Source organism: Neopsephotus bourkii, unplaced genomic scaffold, assembly GCF_033783945.1.
Source record: "Neopsephotus bourkii isolate Nb327-2 ecotype Australia unplaced genomic scaffold, CSIRO-AGI_Nbou_v1 NB_1091, whole genome shotgun sequence".
Classification (NCBI taxonomy): domain Eukaryota; kingdom Metazoa; phylum Chordata; class Aves; order Psittaciformes; family Psittacidae; genus Neopsephotus; species Neopsephotus bourkii.
In genome coordinates, this window is record NW_026901579.1 from 1 (window position 1) to 17,843 (window position 17,843).

At 48.6% G+C, this 17,843-nt stretch overlaps 1 long non-coding RNA gene across 1 annotated transcript; it reads right to left on the bottom strand.

Annotated features, from left to right (window-relative positions):
- Positions 1-9,640: 9,640 nt before the first annotated feature.
- LOC133217092 (uncharacterized) lies at positions 9,641-17,135 on the bottom strand. Its single transcript, XR_009726802.1, has 2 exons — positions 16,956-17,135; positions 9,641-9,938 (listed from the first exon to the last, which is right to left on the bottom strand). It is a non-coding gene; the product is annotated as an uncharacterized LOC133217092 (long non-coding RNA).
- Between the last annotated feature and the right edge of the window lie 708 nt (positions 17,136-17,843).

Genomic DNA, 17,843 nt, shown 5'->3' on the forward strand with positions numbered 1-17,843 from the left:
AGTACTCCTAGAGCGGTACAGGGCTCTTCAGGACTGCCTCCGGCAGAGTAGACAGAGACAAAGAAGGCATTCAGTAACTCTGCCATCTCTGTATCTTCTGTCACCAGGGCACCTGTCCTGTTCATCAGCGGGCCTACATTGCCTCTGGTGTTAGTTTTATCTGCCATGTATTTGAAAAAGCTCTTTCTGCTGTCCTTGACCCCTCTCGCCAGCTTTAATTCCAAGGAGGCCTTAGTCATCCTAGCAGCTTTCCTACATCCTCTAGCAGCAGCCTTATATTCTTCCCAAGTGGCCAGCCCTTCCTTCCATGACCTGTAAACTCTTCCACTTTAGCATACCCAGCAATTCCCTATTTAGCCACGCAGGTCTCCTGACCCTCTTCCTTGACTTCCTACGTGTCAGGATGCTCTGATCTTGAGCTTGGAAAAAGCAGTCCTTGAACGTCAACCAACTATCTTGGGCCCCTTTACCTTCAAGCAGCCTAGCCCATGGGATTTTCCCTAGCAATGGCTTGAAGAGGCCAAAGTTTGCCCTGCTAAAGTCCAGGGTTGCAATTCTACTTGCTATTCTACTGGCCCTACCACACAAGATCCTGAATTCCACCATCTCGTGGTCGCTGCAACCAAGGCAGCCCTCAACCTTCACTCCTTCAACCAGACCCTCCTTGTTAGTGAGGATGAGATCCAGCAGCGCACCTCTCCTGGTTGGCTCATCCACCATTTGCATGAGGAAGTTATCATCCATACACTGGAGGAACCTCCTGGACTGCGGCTGGGTTGCTGAGTAGTCCTTCCAGCAAACATCAGGGAAGTTAAAATCCCCCACGACAACCACGGCCTGTGACTGTGAGGCCGCTCTCAGCTGCCTGTAGAAGGCCTCGTCAACTTCCTCACCCTGATCCGGTGGCCTGTAACAGACCCCCACAACAGTATCGCCCCTGCCAGCCTGCCCCTTAATTCTTACCCACAAACTCTCAACTTGCTCATCATCTGTCCCCGAACAGAACTGAATGCATTGTAGCTGCTCTCGCACATAAAGAGCAACCCCACCACCCCGCCTGGCTGGCCTGTCTTTCCTGAAAAGGACATAGCCCTCCATGACTATATTCCAGTCATGTGAGCTGTCCCACCACATCTCTGTAATTGCCACCAGGTCATAATCTCCTGACTTAACACAGGTTTCTAGCTCCTCCTGCTTATTTCCCATGCTGCGCGCATTGGTGCACAGACATTTCAGGGAGCAAGCTGAGCACACCGATTTCACCCTAGGATTACAGGAGGCCTCCCAGTCTTCATCAATTCTGGAGCGCTGTCCCACTGAGGCAAGCCCAGCTACAACCCCATCCCCCTTCGAATCTAGTTTAAAGCTCTCCAAATGAGCCCTGCTAATTCATGCCCCAGCATCCTTTTGCCTCTGTGCGATAAACCTTTCCCACATGCCATTGTCCAGAGTGGTGCCCTATAAAACCAGCCGTTATTAAATAATCCAAAGCCCTGCCTGCAGCACCAGCCTCGAAGCCAATCGTTTATGGACTGAATTTTCCCATTCAGTCCCACATCATCAATGGAAGATGGAAGGAGTGAAGAGAAGATCACTTGAGCCCCAGAGTCTTTCACCATCCGCCCCAAGGCCCTGTAGTCTTTCTTCATCCCCCTCAGACTGTGGGAAGCAGCTTCCCCCTCACCCGTCTGGAAGACCAGCAGCGGGTAGTAGTCTGTCGGGTGCAACAGGTTGGGGAGCACCCTGGTGATATCCCTGATCCGGGCTCCAGGCAGACTACACACTTCCCTATGATGAGGGTCAACTCTGCATATCGGGCCCTCTGTTCCTTTTAGAATGGAATCACCTACTACAATGACCCTTCTTTCTTTCTTACCAGAGGCAGTCTTGAGGTGTGAAGTCGACCGCTTTTTCCTATGTGGCCTTGTAGGCGGGCCTTGCACCACATCCTCACCTACCTCTCCTTCAAGATCCAGGGCCTCAAACCTATTATGGAGGGACACCTGGGGAAGCGGGGCAGGAAGGGAGGAGGGTTGCCCACTATGCTGAACTGGAACTCGCTTCCAACCCTCATCATCTTTTTGGTCCCCTAACTCTGGGCGACAGCTACAGGACAGGGGCTGTCTCAGGCCATCCCCCTCTGTCTGAGAGGGCAGGGGGTCCATCCCCTTTTGGGGGGTATCTCCCTGGAGCCGTTCCAACTGGCCAGCCAGGGAGTTACTCCAGCAGTCGATCTCCCTTTCACACTCCCTGATGCTCCTCAGCGTCTCAACCTCCTCCTTAAGTTTAGCCACCAAGCTGAGCAGATCTTCTACCTGCTCACACCTCACACAGGTGGAATGCTGTCCTCCCTCCCCCGGCAGTAGCAGGCTCTGGCACTCCCTGCATCCAGAGACCTGAACAGCCACAGTTAGGGTCGGGGTCTCTGTCTGAGTTGCTACAGCCCTCTTACTGCTAGCTCTCTTTCTGGAGACGACCATATTGGTCAGCAAAACGACCTCCCTGTTCTTCCCTGGGCCTGGTGGGCAGTGACACGTTGCTGCCCTCTCAAAGGCTTTTTCAAGTCAAGGGGCATGGGGGTGGTCGCCATCACCGTGGGAACGCCCCCCGCCACATCAGCCGCTCTCTCGCAAGGGCTGCTGGGACTTCGGGAATCAGGAAGTGTCGGGAAATGTCGGGAATCACGATGCCTCTGCGCTATCCCCTCTGATTTACCTAATCTCGGTAGAACCTCGATATCGCTGTAGCATGCCGGCTGCAGCTCTAGCTGGGCTAGCTCCAATCAGCTGAATCAGGGTAAAACACAGTCTGTATGTGTGCCAGCATGCTGATCCCCATCACAATCAGCAGGCAGGTCCCAAGGATACCCAAAGGCCATCCAAAACCTTTAGAACCCTCAAACGATGCTGCTGTGCTTGTCACAGGTGCTGGTGTAGCTGTTGTGCTTGCCGGCTCTCTCACCGCCAGCTTCTCTTTTTCTGAGTCCAGCTCTTCCTCCTCTGCCTTGTTGGGAAATGCTGCGGGATCTCCTGCGTCCTCCTGAGGCTCGGAGGGCGGCTTCCAGGGCATGCTCTCGGCCGTCACGCGGCTCGACTCCTCTGCGGGGCTCGGCTCCTCCGCGGCGCTCGGCTCCTCCGCCGCCTTCTCCTGCTGTTCGGCAGCTGCCTCCTCCCGCTCCTCGACCGCCCCGACCTCCTCCACCGGCAGCCGTCCCCTCGTGGCCTCCGGTCCGGCTCCCGCTTGGTGCCCGGGGCCGCTCTCCTGGGCCGCTTCAGCAGCCGCCGGCTCCCGGGGCAGCTCCTCCTCAGCTTCCCAGAGCCCCACGCAGACGGAGGCGAGGGCGAGGGCCAGGACGGTGAGGAGCAGCCGGACGGCCAGGGACCAGTCCACGGCCACATCCGTCCCGCCCTGCTGCTGGAGCCCACCTGTATTACAAGTCATTGCCATAAAGTACATTGAGACAGGAACCTTAGCCCAAGCCCCACACTTGATAAACACTAACACAGCAAATACCGGCTCTAAGTAAGTTACAACATTCTGAAACTGTGAGATCAAGAGGAACAACTCTGAGAGCCAATAAATCAGCACTGTGACGAGTGACTATCAATCCGGTCAGATCTGTCGTTATCTCAACCCCTTGTGCCCCACGTTGGGCGCCAAAAAGAACTGTTGTGGTTTAAACCCATCCAGACAGCTTTCACTCACTCCCCCCCCCCCCCCCCCCCTTCTTGCCCTCCCTCTACTCTCAGGGGGACGGAGAGGAGAATCAGAAAGAATGCAACTCCCACGGGTTGAGATAAGAACAGTTTAGTAAGTAAGGTATAACACAAATCACTACTGCTACCACCAATAATAATAATGATAAAGGAAATAACAAGGGAAAAGAATATAACACCCCATCACCAGGCGACCGATAACTTGCCTCCCCAGCCCAACCAAGCACCGACTGATACCTCCTCCAACCCTGCAGTCCCCTCTAGCCCTTCCAGCTCACTCCCCAGTTACATCCTGGGCATCACGTGCTGTGGTATGGAATACATCTTTGGTGAGTTTGGGTCAGGTGTCCTGTCTCTGCTTCCTCCCGGCTCCCCTCCTCCCTGGCAGAGCATGAGGCTCACAAAGTCCTTGGCTAAACCAAAACATCACTGTTTTCAGCTCTGTTCCCAGCTGAAAGTCAAAACACAGCACTGCACCAGCTACCAAGAAAGAGAAAAAAGATTGCTACTGCTAACCCAGGACAACGGAGGACTGCAGGATGCTATTTTTGATATGTTGCCAAAGCACTTCAGGAGAAGAATCTATAAGTTGGTCTTCAAGCCTAGTTTGAAGGTTAGCCTGAAAGCTGTCCCTCACTGCAGCTATTTGAAGATTATCAACATTGAGCCTCCTCCTCGGAATGCCGTCCCTCTTAGGTTTAGGCTTGAAGTGGAAATTAAGTTTGCAACGCACAAGGCGGTGGTCTGTTTGGCATTCTGCACTAGGCATCACTCTGGTCTGGCAGACATCACGAATATTTCTCTGGCACACTAAAACATAATCAATAAGGTGCCAATGTTTAGATCGAGGATGCATCCAGGTTGTCTTCCAGCTGTCTTTCTGCTGGAAGATAGTGTTGGTGATGGTAAGCTGTTGCTCTGCACATAACTCTAGTAAGAGGGAATTGAGTGTACTATTAGCAAGTTTGCTGATGACACTAAGCTGGGAGGAGTGGCCGACACGCCAGAAGGCTGTGCTGCCATCCCGCAAGACCTGGACAGGCTGGAGAGTTGGGCGGGGAATAACTTGATGAAATATAACAAGGGAAAGTGTAGAGTCCTGCATCTGGGCAGGAACAACCCCAGGTTCCAGTATAGATTGGGGAACGACCTGTTAGAGAGTAGTGTAGGGGAGAGGGACCTGGGGGTCCTGGTGGACGACAGGGTGACCATGAGCCGACACTGTGCCCTTGTGGCCAAGAAGGCCAATGGCATCCTGGGTTGTCTTAGAAGCGGGGTGGTTAGTAGGTTGAGAGAGGTTCTCCTTCCCCTCTACTCAGCCCTGGTGAGACCTCATCTGGAATATTGTGTCCAGTTCTGGGCCCCTCAGTTTAAGAAGGACAGGGACCTGCTGGAGAGAGTCGAGCACAGGGCAACTAAGATGATTAAGGGAGTGGAGCATCTCCCTTATGAGGAAAGACTGAGGGAGCTGGGTCTCTATAGTTTGGAGAAGAGGAGACTGAGGGGTGACCTTATTAGTGTATATAAATATATAAAGGGGGAGTGTCACGAGGATGGAGCCAGGCTCTTCTCAGTGGCAAACAATGACAGGACAAGGGGAAATGGGTACAAACTGGAACACAAGAGGTTCCACTTAAACTTGAGAAGAAACTTCTTCTCAGTGAGGGTGACGGAACACTGGAACAGGCTGCCCAGGGAAGTTGTGGAATCTCCTTCATTGGAGACATTCAAAACCCGCCTGGACACGTTCCTGTGTAACCTTATCTAGGTGTTCCTGCTCCGGCAGGGGGATTGGACTAGATGATCTTTTGAGGTCCCTTCCAATCTCTAACATACTGTGATACTGTGATACTGTGGAGAGGTGACCATTATCATTGCAGCTGCCAACACCGTGCTTGCCTAGTACTCCTTTCCAGGCTTCAAAGTTCTTTCCTACTCGGGCATTGAAGTCACCAAGGATTATGATCTTATCTTCTATAGGAACCTTTTGAGTGAGGTGACGCAGGTCAGAGTAGAATTTTTCTTTTTCTGCAGGGTCAGCTTGCTGAGTTGTAGCATATATGCTGAAAAGAACAACATGTTGCTTATTGTGTAGTGGAAGACGTAAGGAGATAATACGGTCGGAATGACCTATTGGCAAATTTTCAAGTTTAGAGATGATGGAGTTTTTAATCATGAAGCCAACTCCAGAAATATGACTGTCAGTTTTGGGTTTGCCTGACCAGTAGAGTGTATAGCCAGAACCATGTTCTTTGAGGCTACCTTCCTCATGAAGGCGAACTTCACTGAGAGCAGCGATATCAATGTTAAGTCGTGACAATTCGTGGGCAATTAGTGCAGAACGGCGCTCAGGACGTCCACTGTTCACTGTATCAAGCATGGTTCTGATGTTCCAACACGCGAGTGTCAATCTGGACACACCTTTGGAGGCAGGTGTATGCCTTTGTCTCTTTGTCTTTAATTGACCGCAATAGAAGATGCCCGTTGGCCGCGGCTAGCCAACCAGGTGGAGGGGGAGATGAGCTTTGGTTAGACCACCTTTTCTATGCCTCTCTCCATATGAAGCAAGCAGTGCTGTCCTTGAAAAAGGCTGCTTGGTCTCTCAGGATGCTGCCAAACAAGACTGTCATCTCCTGGGTCAGACTTGAGCGACCAATGTCCTGAACCCCCTGCATGCAGGGTTGGGTCTGCGACTTCCAGTGCACCTTATCACCTGCCGTTTCGTCCCTCGCCTGTCGCTACAAAGCTTTGTAAGTGTGGGTAAACCCTTCGGGCCTGCGCAGTGGATTTATTTTAGGTGAGGCACAGCGTGTGCAGAACTGGCCTCACCCTTTACACCTGAGGTTTATCTGCCAGGGCCTAGCGAGCTTGGACGGTGACAGCAAAGTCCTCAGGTCATAGGTTTGATTAGAGTATCCTTCTCTTAGATGGATGGCCTTACAGGGCTATACGAGCTCCATCTGCCCGGGTTTGAAGTTGGAGTTGTCCTTCTCCTAGGATGGTTGCCCAAAGGCTAGTGAGCCCATCCTGCCCATGGACACACTTTGTCTGACCCTTCATTTGAGAGCTGATTGGCATGGGAGACCCTACCGGAAGCATAAGCCACCACCAGCATAACTCCCAACTTCACAAGGGCACGCAAGCTCTTTCCCCACGACAAGGGGTTGTCCGTGAAAGAGTGCCACAAGTAATCACTGTTAAAACAATTAGTATTAAGATTCCTGCAACCAGTTGCCTCAACTAGGAGGGATTAGGTAACCATGAAGTTAACTTTTTCAATATTTCAAGATCAGCCACAAGCCTTTCCTGTTCGCAGTGTCAAAAGCTTTGGTGAGGTCAACGAAAGTTACGTATAACTCCTTATTCTGTTCAGGATTTTCCATTCAAAAGCAAATAAATTTTGGTTTTCTTTGGCCAATGGTAAGCAAAAGAAAGAGTCCTTTAAATCCAAGACAGCAAACCATTTCTGATTGTTATGCAATTTAGTCAATAAGGTATACAGATTATCTATTACTGGATGAATATCCTCTACAATTTTTCTCTAAGATCTTGAACCAATCCGCAACTTTTCCTATCATGTTTCTTTACTGTCCAGATAGGAGTATTATATTCCAATTCACATTCAATTAATAATCTATATTTTAAAATTTAACAATGATTTCTTTGATTCCCTTTGATCTTCTAACTTTAAGGGATATTGTTTTATTATAATTGGGCAAGCCCCCTTCCCCCTTTTTAATTTCCAGTATAACAGGCAAAGCATTTTTCACCTTACCTGGAACTTCAGATGCCCATACTCCCAGATATACCTGGATTAAGGATTTCTTCTATTTCAGGGAGGTCCTCCTGTTCGCTTTTCTGTTGAATTAAAGATAGACTCAAAACTGCAATTAATTGATTTTTAACTAACTCTGCCTTCTTTAAATGTTGCTTCTTGCCCTAATAAAGGTTTTGGAGAATTTGGCATGCATAAAAATTTATGCATTCCTATTTCTTTTCCCAATTTGTACTTTAAGGGTTTCAGAAAGAGTGCCTGTTTTTTTTTTTTTCTTTTCCTTGGCAGCCAGTAGCTCCTACAACTGTAACAAATTCTTTTCCCTCTGATTTAACACCAAATAAGTTGCTCCTGTATCCACTAAAAATTCCACTTTATTTCCTCTAGTCCCTAGCTTTAATTTAACCAGTGGATCTGCTAGGGTAGATTCCCCAGGTCTCCATCAATCTAGTTCCAATTCAGTCCCCAGGGCAGCCTCACTTCCAATGTCCAAACTCCCCACAGCATGCACACCGATCCGTTAAGAACCCACTCCCCCACATCCGCCTGACATCCCTCCTCCACCTCTACCTGACATTCCTCCTCCACCAGTTTCAAAGCAGCCACCACAGCAGTGGCTATAGCACAACCCATCTTTTCCTTTTCTACCTGTTCCTGATTCCTATATGCTCTCCATGCTTCCCCCTTCACTCCCGTCCACATTTATTCAACAACCCCTCAGTCCCGTCTGTCAACATGTCTGTTCTCACTTGTTTGCCTGCCCCAGCACCCATCCCACGCTCAAACACAGGAGCTGGCTCACCCTGCTCTGCAGGGGCTGCAGATGCCTGCCTCTGCAACAGCACTTCTGGTTTAACCCCTTCTTAACTCTGAATGTGAATGTGCTGCTTGTTGCCAGTGACAGCAATCTCTTCCTCCTTATCAATATCAGATAGGGCAGATGCAGAGGGTGCTTCCCTCGGAGGTACCTGTGATACATAATTTTCCAACCTATCTTCCTGATTACTCTGTTTTGTTTGGCTTTTTTAACTTTAAACATCTTTCCCCATATGACAGGCTGAACAACATCTCTCCAGCTTAGCTTTCTGTTTTCCCCTGTCCTGTTCCAAAGCCAAAATTAAGGGACCTGGCGGAACTATGTTAATTTCGCATTCCGTTTGTCACGCTGGGTGGTTTCTTAAAGTGAAAACCATATCTGCATACATCACTTCATCCCGTTTTCCTTGCCCCCTCAAAAAAACATTAATTGTAACAATGTATTATAGTTCAGAGTTCCATTTTTAGGACATTTTTCCTGATTTTCCAAAGTATACAAAGGCCACCATTGGTTACAATATTTTACCAACATTTTCTTGTTTACTGAGCCCCCAGGAAACCCTCCCAGTTCTTTCCAATGTGCCAAAATGTACCCTAAAGGACTCTTTTTCAAGATCTCTCCACTCTGCTGATTTCCCATTATCGATCTCGCATTCACACACACGGGATCCCACACACTCCACACACTTACAACACTTGAGACAAAGAGACTAAAATTCTATCAAACAAACAACAGTTAATAACACAGTTATAACACCCTGTCACCAATACCAAAATCACAAGACCAAAATCATTACTGTAACAAGCCACAAAATAAGTCGAATACCACTAAGATCCAAAACCATTTCCACAAGACACCCCCTGCCTCTTGTACGACCCAAACCACAAGATGCCCCCTGCTTCTTGTGGGTGTATACCAAACGGACGCTAGCAGCCAGGTATACGCCCTTACCTACCACCCTTGTATCGATACCCTACCAAACCCTTGGGGCAAGCACCTGCGCTCTTTACCTCACATAGGATGTCTCCTTACAACTTATAGGTATCCCCTTTACCTGGTTCAAACATACCTGATGATTCACTAGTGATGGTCCTTGTCTGCCCCTGTGGTGATCTGAGTGAGTGGGAGAACCCTCCCGAGAAATCTCGGGGGTGCCCAGAGGAGTGCTGTCCTCAGCAGGTACAGAAGGCGGACAGAGATGGTCCCATCTGGGGTGCCAAATTGAAGCACAGAACCAGACTCTACAACTCAAAGAGAGTTATAAAGCAGGTATGTTTATTACGGCACCAGGTGCAAGGGGGAATCGGTCCTCCTAACTTGCACACTCAGGGGTTAAGCAAGCAGATATTTATTGCACACAAACATGCATATTCATTAGGTTCCCGAGAGAGAGGTGGGGATATTACAATTAGTTTAGGTACTCATTATCATAAATCTCCTCCCTTTTGGTGCTTGTGCACTGCCCTCCGATGGTTGTGGGCAGGGGTCTTCAAGATGAAGTAAGCAGTCTTCCTTACGGTGCACTTTTCACCTTTGGCACAGTTGGATGCCCCAGTAATCACAAAACTAGCTGAAACCAGCCATATCTGTAATTCTTCTGATAGCTGGCAAAGATTTAGAACAGTGTGACCTTCGTACAAAAATTATTGCAAGCAGAACAGGATGGGCAGACAAGGAGTATCCTAAGTTAGCAGATGTTTGGGAGTCACTGTCTCCAAACTAACTGATAATTAGAAGGATGGTAAGAAATAATTCACACATTAGAAGGATGGAAATAAATAATTCACTCTTGTTAGTAAGACTAATAAATTCAGTTATTACATCACGGATTTACAACACAAACATTGTTCTCTATCTTAGACCTAAGTTAAGTTAAAATTACCTAAACCCTATGTTTTCCAGGCACTTGCTTTTCTTATATCACAACCAGAGTGTGAGTAGCAGAAAGCAGCTGCTGGCGCTCCCAAGCAGGTGGAAGAGGTTGTCCTAGCACTGCCTCATGTTTGCTGGCACAATGGCGTTTCCTCAGCATTTCAGAGCTGCTCCTGGGCTGCACCCCCAGAGTGTGAGCAGCAGGTCGAGGGAGGGGATTCTCTCCCTCTGCTGTGCTCTGGGAAGATCCCCCTGCAGTCTTGATCCAACTCTGGGGCAGCAACACAAGAGGGACATGGAGCTGTTGGAGCACATCCAGAGGAAGCCATGGAGATGCTGCAAGGGCTGGAGCAGCTCTGCTCTGGAGCCAGGCTGAGAGAGCTGGGCTGGTTCAGCCTGGAGAAGACAAGGCTCCTTAGAGCAGCTCCAGTGCCTAAAGGGGCTACAGGAAACATGTAGAGGGGCTTTGGACAAGGGCCTGTAGGGACAGTACAAGGGTAATGGCTTTAACCTGCCAGAGGGGAGACTGAGATTAGATCTTACCATTTCTTCCCTGTGAGGGTGCTGAGGCGCTGGCACAGGGTGCCCAGAGAAGCTGTGGCTGACCCATCCCTGGCAGTGTTCAAGGCCAGGTTGGACACAAGGGCTTGGAGCAATCTGCTCTAGTGGAAGGTGCCCCTGCCTGTGGCAGGGGGCTGGAACTGAATGAGCTTTGAGGTACCTTCCAACCCAAACCAGTCTGGGATTCTGTGATCCTGTCTGTGGGTGTAATGTACGAGGACAGTGTTGGCAAATTCCCACCTGCACCACTTACAGGCTTTGTGGGAGGACTCACACTGCCAGGGCTGTGTGTGACCAGCACCGAGTGGTTCTGTGCCAGCAGGAGCACATGGCTCCACTTACCTGTGCTCCCCTTACCTGTGCTCCCCTCCCTGGGATCAGCAGCAGGGATCTCTTTGCCAGTCAAGAGGCTTGTCTTAGGGGTACCTTTAGCCTGGGCAGCTTCAGTGTAGGGGAAAACACACAAGCAGTGAAGGAATGGGACAGGGGAAGAGAAATGGCCATGTATAGTCATACAGAGTCCAGCTGGAGGTTTTAGATCAGGGTTTCAAGTGGTCCATTAACATCTAAGAGCAGAGCACAGCTTGGACAGCCACCAGGACTGCAGCCAGGCTCTCCCAGAGCTGCTGGTGAAGCATCATGTCCATGGGGGAGCTCCTGAGATGCAGAGGCCCATGAGCAGGAGCTCCAGGCTCAGCGCTTTGCAGTGATAGTGCTATGAAGGAGGAGGGGAGTCTGAGCCCAGAAAGAGGAAGAGATGGGAGCTACTGGGGTGCAAACAGAGCCATGCCCAAGCCCCACAGGCTGGGTAAAGCAGGCACCAGCATTAGCACTCAGGCACCTCCAGAAGAGTGTGGGGGCCTAAGGAGGGAAACCCCAAAGGTGGCAAGTGCCTCCTTTGCCCATGGTGATCGTGTGTGCAACTAGTTCCTCCTGCTGTCCTCACCCAGTCTGTCCTAGCAGGGCCCAGCATTCCCCAGTGTGGCTGGTCCTGCCCCACAGCTCCCACCCCACTGAATACTCCTCCTCATGTGCTTCTTTTAAAACTTTTACTGCATAATATAAAATTCTTTTAATTATAACCTAGGGGCGTGTCCATCATTACACTACAGCCTCTGCCACCTCTGTGCCCTGGCAGGGACAGGAGCAACCTGGCTGACCGTGGTCCACCAGAGGTTGGGGGGGAACAGACAGAATGGAGAAAGGAACAACTAACAAACAACTGCTTTGCACACCCTTCATTCACATTTCCACGCTTTCTGGGTCAGAAGAGCTCAACAAGGAACCACAGGCAGAAGAACCTCTCTCATCACAGGGAAGGGCTGTGGTCAGAGGTGGGTGCCCACTCTTAACCCTGCTCGCACTGTGCAGTCCACCCACCATCACTCTACACACACTGACAGGACCTTTGGTTTGTTTCTAATTCTGATATGGAAAACTGGGAAAAACAGCAGCAGACCTGAGGAGAGACAGAAGGAGGGAAGTGTGAGCATCTAGGGCACCACCAGCTCAACAAAGCTCCTCCAGCACTAGGGGATGAGGAGATGGCTGGGCACGCTGCCCCACGTCCTGCCACCCGGACACCCTTTGCATGTCCCTGTGGATGTGGTGACCATGAGGGATCCTTAGCTGCTTTGGAAGGGGTGATGGGGTAGAGGGGAAAGCAGGGCAAGGGGGAGATACAGTCCAGCAAAGCAGCACTTTCACAGACAGTCAGACACATTTTTCTCCCCAACCTTCTGTGTTGTCTCCCTCTGCTGCCACAACCATCTCCTCTAGTCCCACTAAAAACTTCCATTGTGCCATAGAACACTTGCAACAGGCACAGACAAGATGGGGAAGACATGGCCTTCTCCAGCTCCCAGCTGTCCCTTCAGGCAGGACAATGCTTTGATGAGGTCCAGAAGAGAGCAGGGTTTCCTGCTCCAAGTTCTGGGTGTGAAGAGGAACCAACCTGAACTGCAACCAAGTGTCCATACTGCCCTCGGGGTCCCCAGTCCCAGGCTACACAAACTCAGCTCCTGTGTCTCCCTCCAGGATGGGTCTGTTGAAGCTCATCCTACCCTAGAGCTGAGGTCGGATGTGGGGAGATATGGGGAAGGTTGTTCCAGCCTCTTTGGTTACTGCAAGCAGGGAAAGCCATTTACTCATTCCACTGGCTGGAAGGAGCATCTCTTCCTCTGCTTGAGGGTACCATGAAAGATTTGCTTACTCAAGTTTACAGAACTGAGACTTCTTGAAGCACCACCATGAAACTCCACCATCAGGTTTGGACACTGTCAAGCACCTGTATACAACAATAAATGTTTTTCACCTAGTCATAATTCCCACGCTGAATCCCTTCTCCCCCATGCCTCTTCTGCCTCGACTCTCCAGAAGCTGGGAATGCCAACTGAGACAAAGGGGCACAAAATCACAAAATGGGATATAGAAACCTTTATAAGTAGTTTTAAGTAATGTTAAGTTTGACGGCTTTGTAACAGTAGCAATGGAAAATTACGGAGGTGTATGATACATAGAGGAAAAAAATAGAGTACAGCTAGAGAACATACTGAGAATTCTCACAAGATAAATCGTTATAGTTGGCCTAGTTTTAAGAAAAACAGTCTAGAAGAACAGGACACAGGGATAAGGAGTATCTGGGAACTGCAGGTGTCCAGGATGGGCTACAGTTAAACTAACTGATAAGTAGGAGGATAGGAGAATTATTATGTCTCTGGTGCTAACGAAACAATTAAACTGGTATGAGCATCTACTGCGTGTGCTTCAAAGGCTGCCAGAAGTGATGAAGATTGTTGGAAGAAGTAAACGACCCTCAGAGACCACCACCACGATTCTGTACGCATGCGGGGAACTCTCTGGAAAATGATGTAATCCATACGTAGCCTCATGAATATGTATGTATGCCCAGGGACTATATAAGGATGGCTTGTATAGCAATACGGGGACACAAGTTAGGATGAGTTATCCCCCTTGTCTCCCGGCGCCGCAATAAAGAATACCTGCTTGTCAGCTTGAAAACTTTGTTGGCAAGTTTGTTCCTGGAGTTTTCTCCGAATCACAACACACAAGAGCTGGAAAACAACTTTTCCCCACAGCAACTTGGACAGGCCATGAGAAACACCTGATCTTGCCTCTCCTCAATGAAGCAATTCAATACACATTTAAAATCAGTTCAGAAATTGATGTTAAAACCCCAAACCAACCCCACTAGCATTAGCACAACTTAAGGGCACTCCATGCCCTCAGGCCTAGCAGCCTGTAAGGGGTGGGAGATGGAAGGACAGGGCTGGAAGCACCAAAGCCTTCAGCAGCATCTGCAGGAGAATTCATGTCAGTGAGGGTCCTGTAGGATGGCAGCACCAGAGCTGTTCCTCAGCCCAGACACTGACAACTGACTGAGCTCCTGCACCAGTCACAGCCTGAGATGGAAGGAAAGAGCTACTCCCTGCTCACCACTTCTTCAGAAAGAGCCATCCACCCAGGCTGAGAGGAGACAATCATGAGGGTCTGCACATGGAAAGGCCCCCAGTTTCCAGCCATGTGCCAGTGACTTCTCATCTGAGTAGCCATGGAACAGAGACCGAGACTGGGACCTCAGGCACTGGCTGCTGCAGTCCAACGCACCACAAGAGCCGACCCCAAACCCTTGCACCTCCTCTGTGGCCCCACGCAAGGAGAGACAACCTGACAAAGTGAAACCCTCAGAGCTGATAGCATGAAAAACTGCAACCAAAGACTAAGTGATGCCAAAATACTCAGGCAAGAGGGCCTGGAAGAGACAACCTGACCTCCTCGAGGAGGCCATGCCTTCAGCTCTCACTCCTTCTGGCTATCCCATAGACTGGAGACTGCAGACATTCAGACATATAGATATTTATTTTGGTGAATTATACAAATGGATTGACCTGCTATCGATGCCAATAAAACTTTATTGAAATATGGAATGTAAACAGTTGTGTGAAATAGAAACATTGTAACCTTATTAAAGAAATATGCCAACATATGCCAACTACAGGCTGCTGGGCCTGTCCCTTTTTTCTCCTGTATGGCTCTCTGGTACCAGCGGAGGCCATCCTTCACATCAAGGTCTGGCATGGCATGTGTCCCCAGCGCTCCACGCCTGCTGGGTTGCACCCAGCAGCAGAGCTAAAGGTTCTTCTTGGTGGCAAACACAGAGGCCAACCCAGTCTTGCCCTTGATTGTGGTAGCAGGCATTTGGTCAGCCTCAGTCCTTGCACCTTCTTGTCAATGCAGAGTTTCACCTGCTTCATCCAATAACAAGTCGTTATTATGGCAAGGCACACACACAGATTTACATTAGCAGAGTAACTATTACAGGGTGCAGCAGCATGTTGAAGATGCTGATGCCAGCAAGGGACTAGCCAAAGAAATTTCTTACCAGTGGAATTCTCCTACCCTCTTAATTTGTTCCATTACCTGCTGTATAACACTACCATTGTATTAGAATATTTCTATCTTTTGACTTAGCATTTTCTAGCAGCTACTACAAATTTGCATACTCTAACATCTCTTTTACAAGTGACAAATCCATATAATACAAGGTGTAGTTTCTTATCAGCAACTGGCTAGTAAATACAGGTGGTTTTATACACAAAATCAAAGCCTCTAACAATAGCTACTTTACAAACACACATATTCAAGCTGTTACCTCTCAGTTGCCCCCAAATGATGTTTTGCAATCATTAGTTTTTCTCTTCCTCTATCTCATTCTGCTTGGGATATTCACGGTCCTGCATTGGGGTATTCAGCTCCTGTAGCTGATGCATCAGGTTCCTCCACTCGTCTGTCCAGCTCATGGCAAGGCTTGACAAAATTTGCAGTCGCCATGGACCTGTAGGCAGGAGGACACAAATACACCCCCTCCTCCAGGTTATCACGAGGTGTTTGCTGCATCATTGCCCCCCCCCTTTTTTTTTTTTTTTTGGATCTGCCACCCTGATGCTGCTTAGGTGACGGCTCATAAAGCTTGTGGTTGTACTACCCTCTTGCTATTTCAGTTAGCAGTTCTTGGTTCAACCAATCTATCTGTTCCTCCAAGTCTGGGCTTCACCCCCAGGTTACTTTAAACATACTAAGCTTTGTTTTGTTTTGTTTTGTTTTCTCACTCCTCAGCTCTGGCATCCATCCTGGCCGTTCCACTGGAATGTAAAAGGGTGTTAGAGGAATTTGCTTGCTTAAACAAAAGTACTGTCTGTACCTATCATGCCTACTAAGCAAAACAAAGGCACTAACTATTGATAAGGAAAAGCAGACACCTGGTTCTATTGACAAGGAACAGCAGATACCTGAATCTACTGATAAGGGGGAGTAGCAGATGGTTTATGACTGGGACACCGACCAAACCCTAAGGCCATACGTGAGGACTAAAAGGTGAAAAATTTAAGAAGAGGAAGACTCATTTACTTCATCTTGAAGACCCCTACCCACAGGAGGAAGACTCATTTACTTCATTTTGAGACCCCCTGCCCATGACCAGAGGGGGCACTGCACAGGTGCAAAGGATCTTCTAGCTCATTATAATATGAAGCAAGGATAGATACTAAATATGTATAGGCATACTGAGTAATCTAATGTATATGTATACCTTAAGAGAATAAATGTAGAGGGAAAAACGACCCCGGGTGTGCATACTTTGGAGGAACTTAGGGCAACTAAGATGATTAAGGGAGTGGAGCATCTCCCTTATGAGGAAAGACTGAGGGAGCTGGGTCTCTATAGTTTGGAGAAGAGGAGACTGAGGGGTGACCTTATTAGTGTATATAAATATATAAAGGGGGAGTGTCACGAGGATGGAGCCAGGCTCTTCTCAGTGGCAAACAATGATAGGACAAGGGGAAATGGGTACAAACTGGAACACAAGAGGTTCCACTTAAACTTGAGAAGAAACTTCTTCTCAGTGAGGGTGACAGAACACTGGAACAGGCTGCCCAGGGAGGTTGTGGAGTCTCCTTCTCTGGAGACATTCAAAACCCGCCTGGACACGTTCCTGTGTAACCTTATCTAGGTGTTCCTGCTCTGGCAGGGGGATTGGACTAGATGATCTTTTGAGGTCCCTTCCAATCTCTAACATACTGTGATACTGTGAACTATCCCCATGCACCTCAGTGCTGAATAAAAAGCATACCTACTTTACAACTTTAACGAGTTGTGGAGTCGATCCCTGGATCACAATGATTTAGAGCAGTGTGACCTTCCTGCAAAATTTATTGCAGGATAGGCAGGCAAGGAGTATACAAAGCTAGCAGATGTTTGGGAGGCTCTGTCTCTAAACTAACTGATAAGTAGAAGGATGGTGTGAAATAACTCATTCATGTTTAGTGGGGCCACTAAATCCTGTTATCTCACCACAGACTTACAACACAAACACTGTTCTTTAAAGATACTTTAGAAGACTAGTGTGAAACAGTAAACTCATGTTTAGTGTGGCCACTACATTCCACAGACTTACAACATAAACATTGTTCTCTTTCTACAACCTAAGCTAAGCTAAAAAGTACTTTATCTCTATGTTTTCCAGGCACTAGCTTTTCTTATATCAAGCCCCCCCCCCCCTTCTTTCTTTTACCTTGATTCTGAGAAAACTCCAGGAACAAATTTGCCAACAACGTTTTCAAGCTGACAAGCAGGTATTCTTTACTGCGGCACTGGGAGACATGGGGGATAGCTCCTCCTAACATGTGTCCCCCTATTGCTATACAAGCCATCCCTGGGCATACATACATATTCATGAGGCTACGTATGGATTACATCATTTTCCAGAGAGTTCCCTGCATGCGTACAGAATTGTGGTGGTGGTCTCTGAGGGTCGTTTACTTCTTCCAACAATCTTCATCACTTCTGGCAGCCTTTGAAGCACACACAGTAGACACTCATACCAGTTTAATTGGTTCGTTAGCACCATAGACATAATAATCCTCCTATCCTCCTACTTACCAGTTAGTGTAACTGTAGCCCATCCTGGACACCTGCCATTCCCAGATACTCTTTATCCCTGTGTCCTGTTCTTTTAGACTGTTTTTTTTGAAACTATGTCAACTATAACGATTTATTGTGAGAGAATTCTCAGTATGTTCTCTAG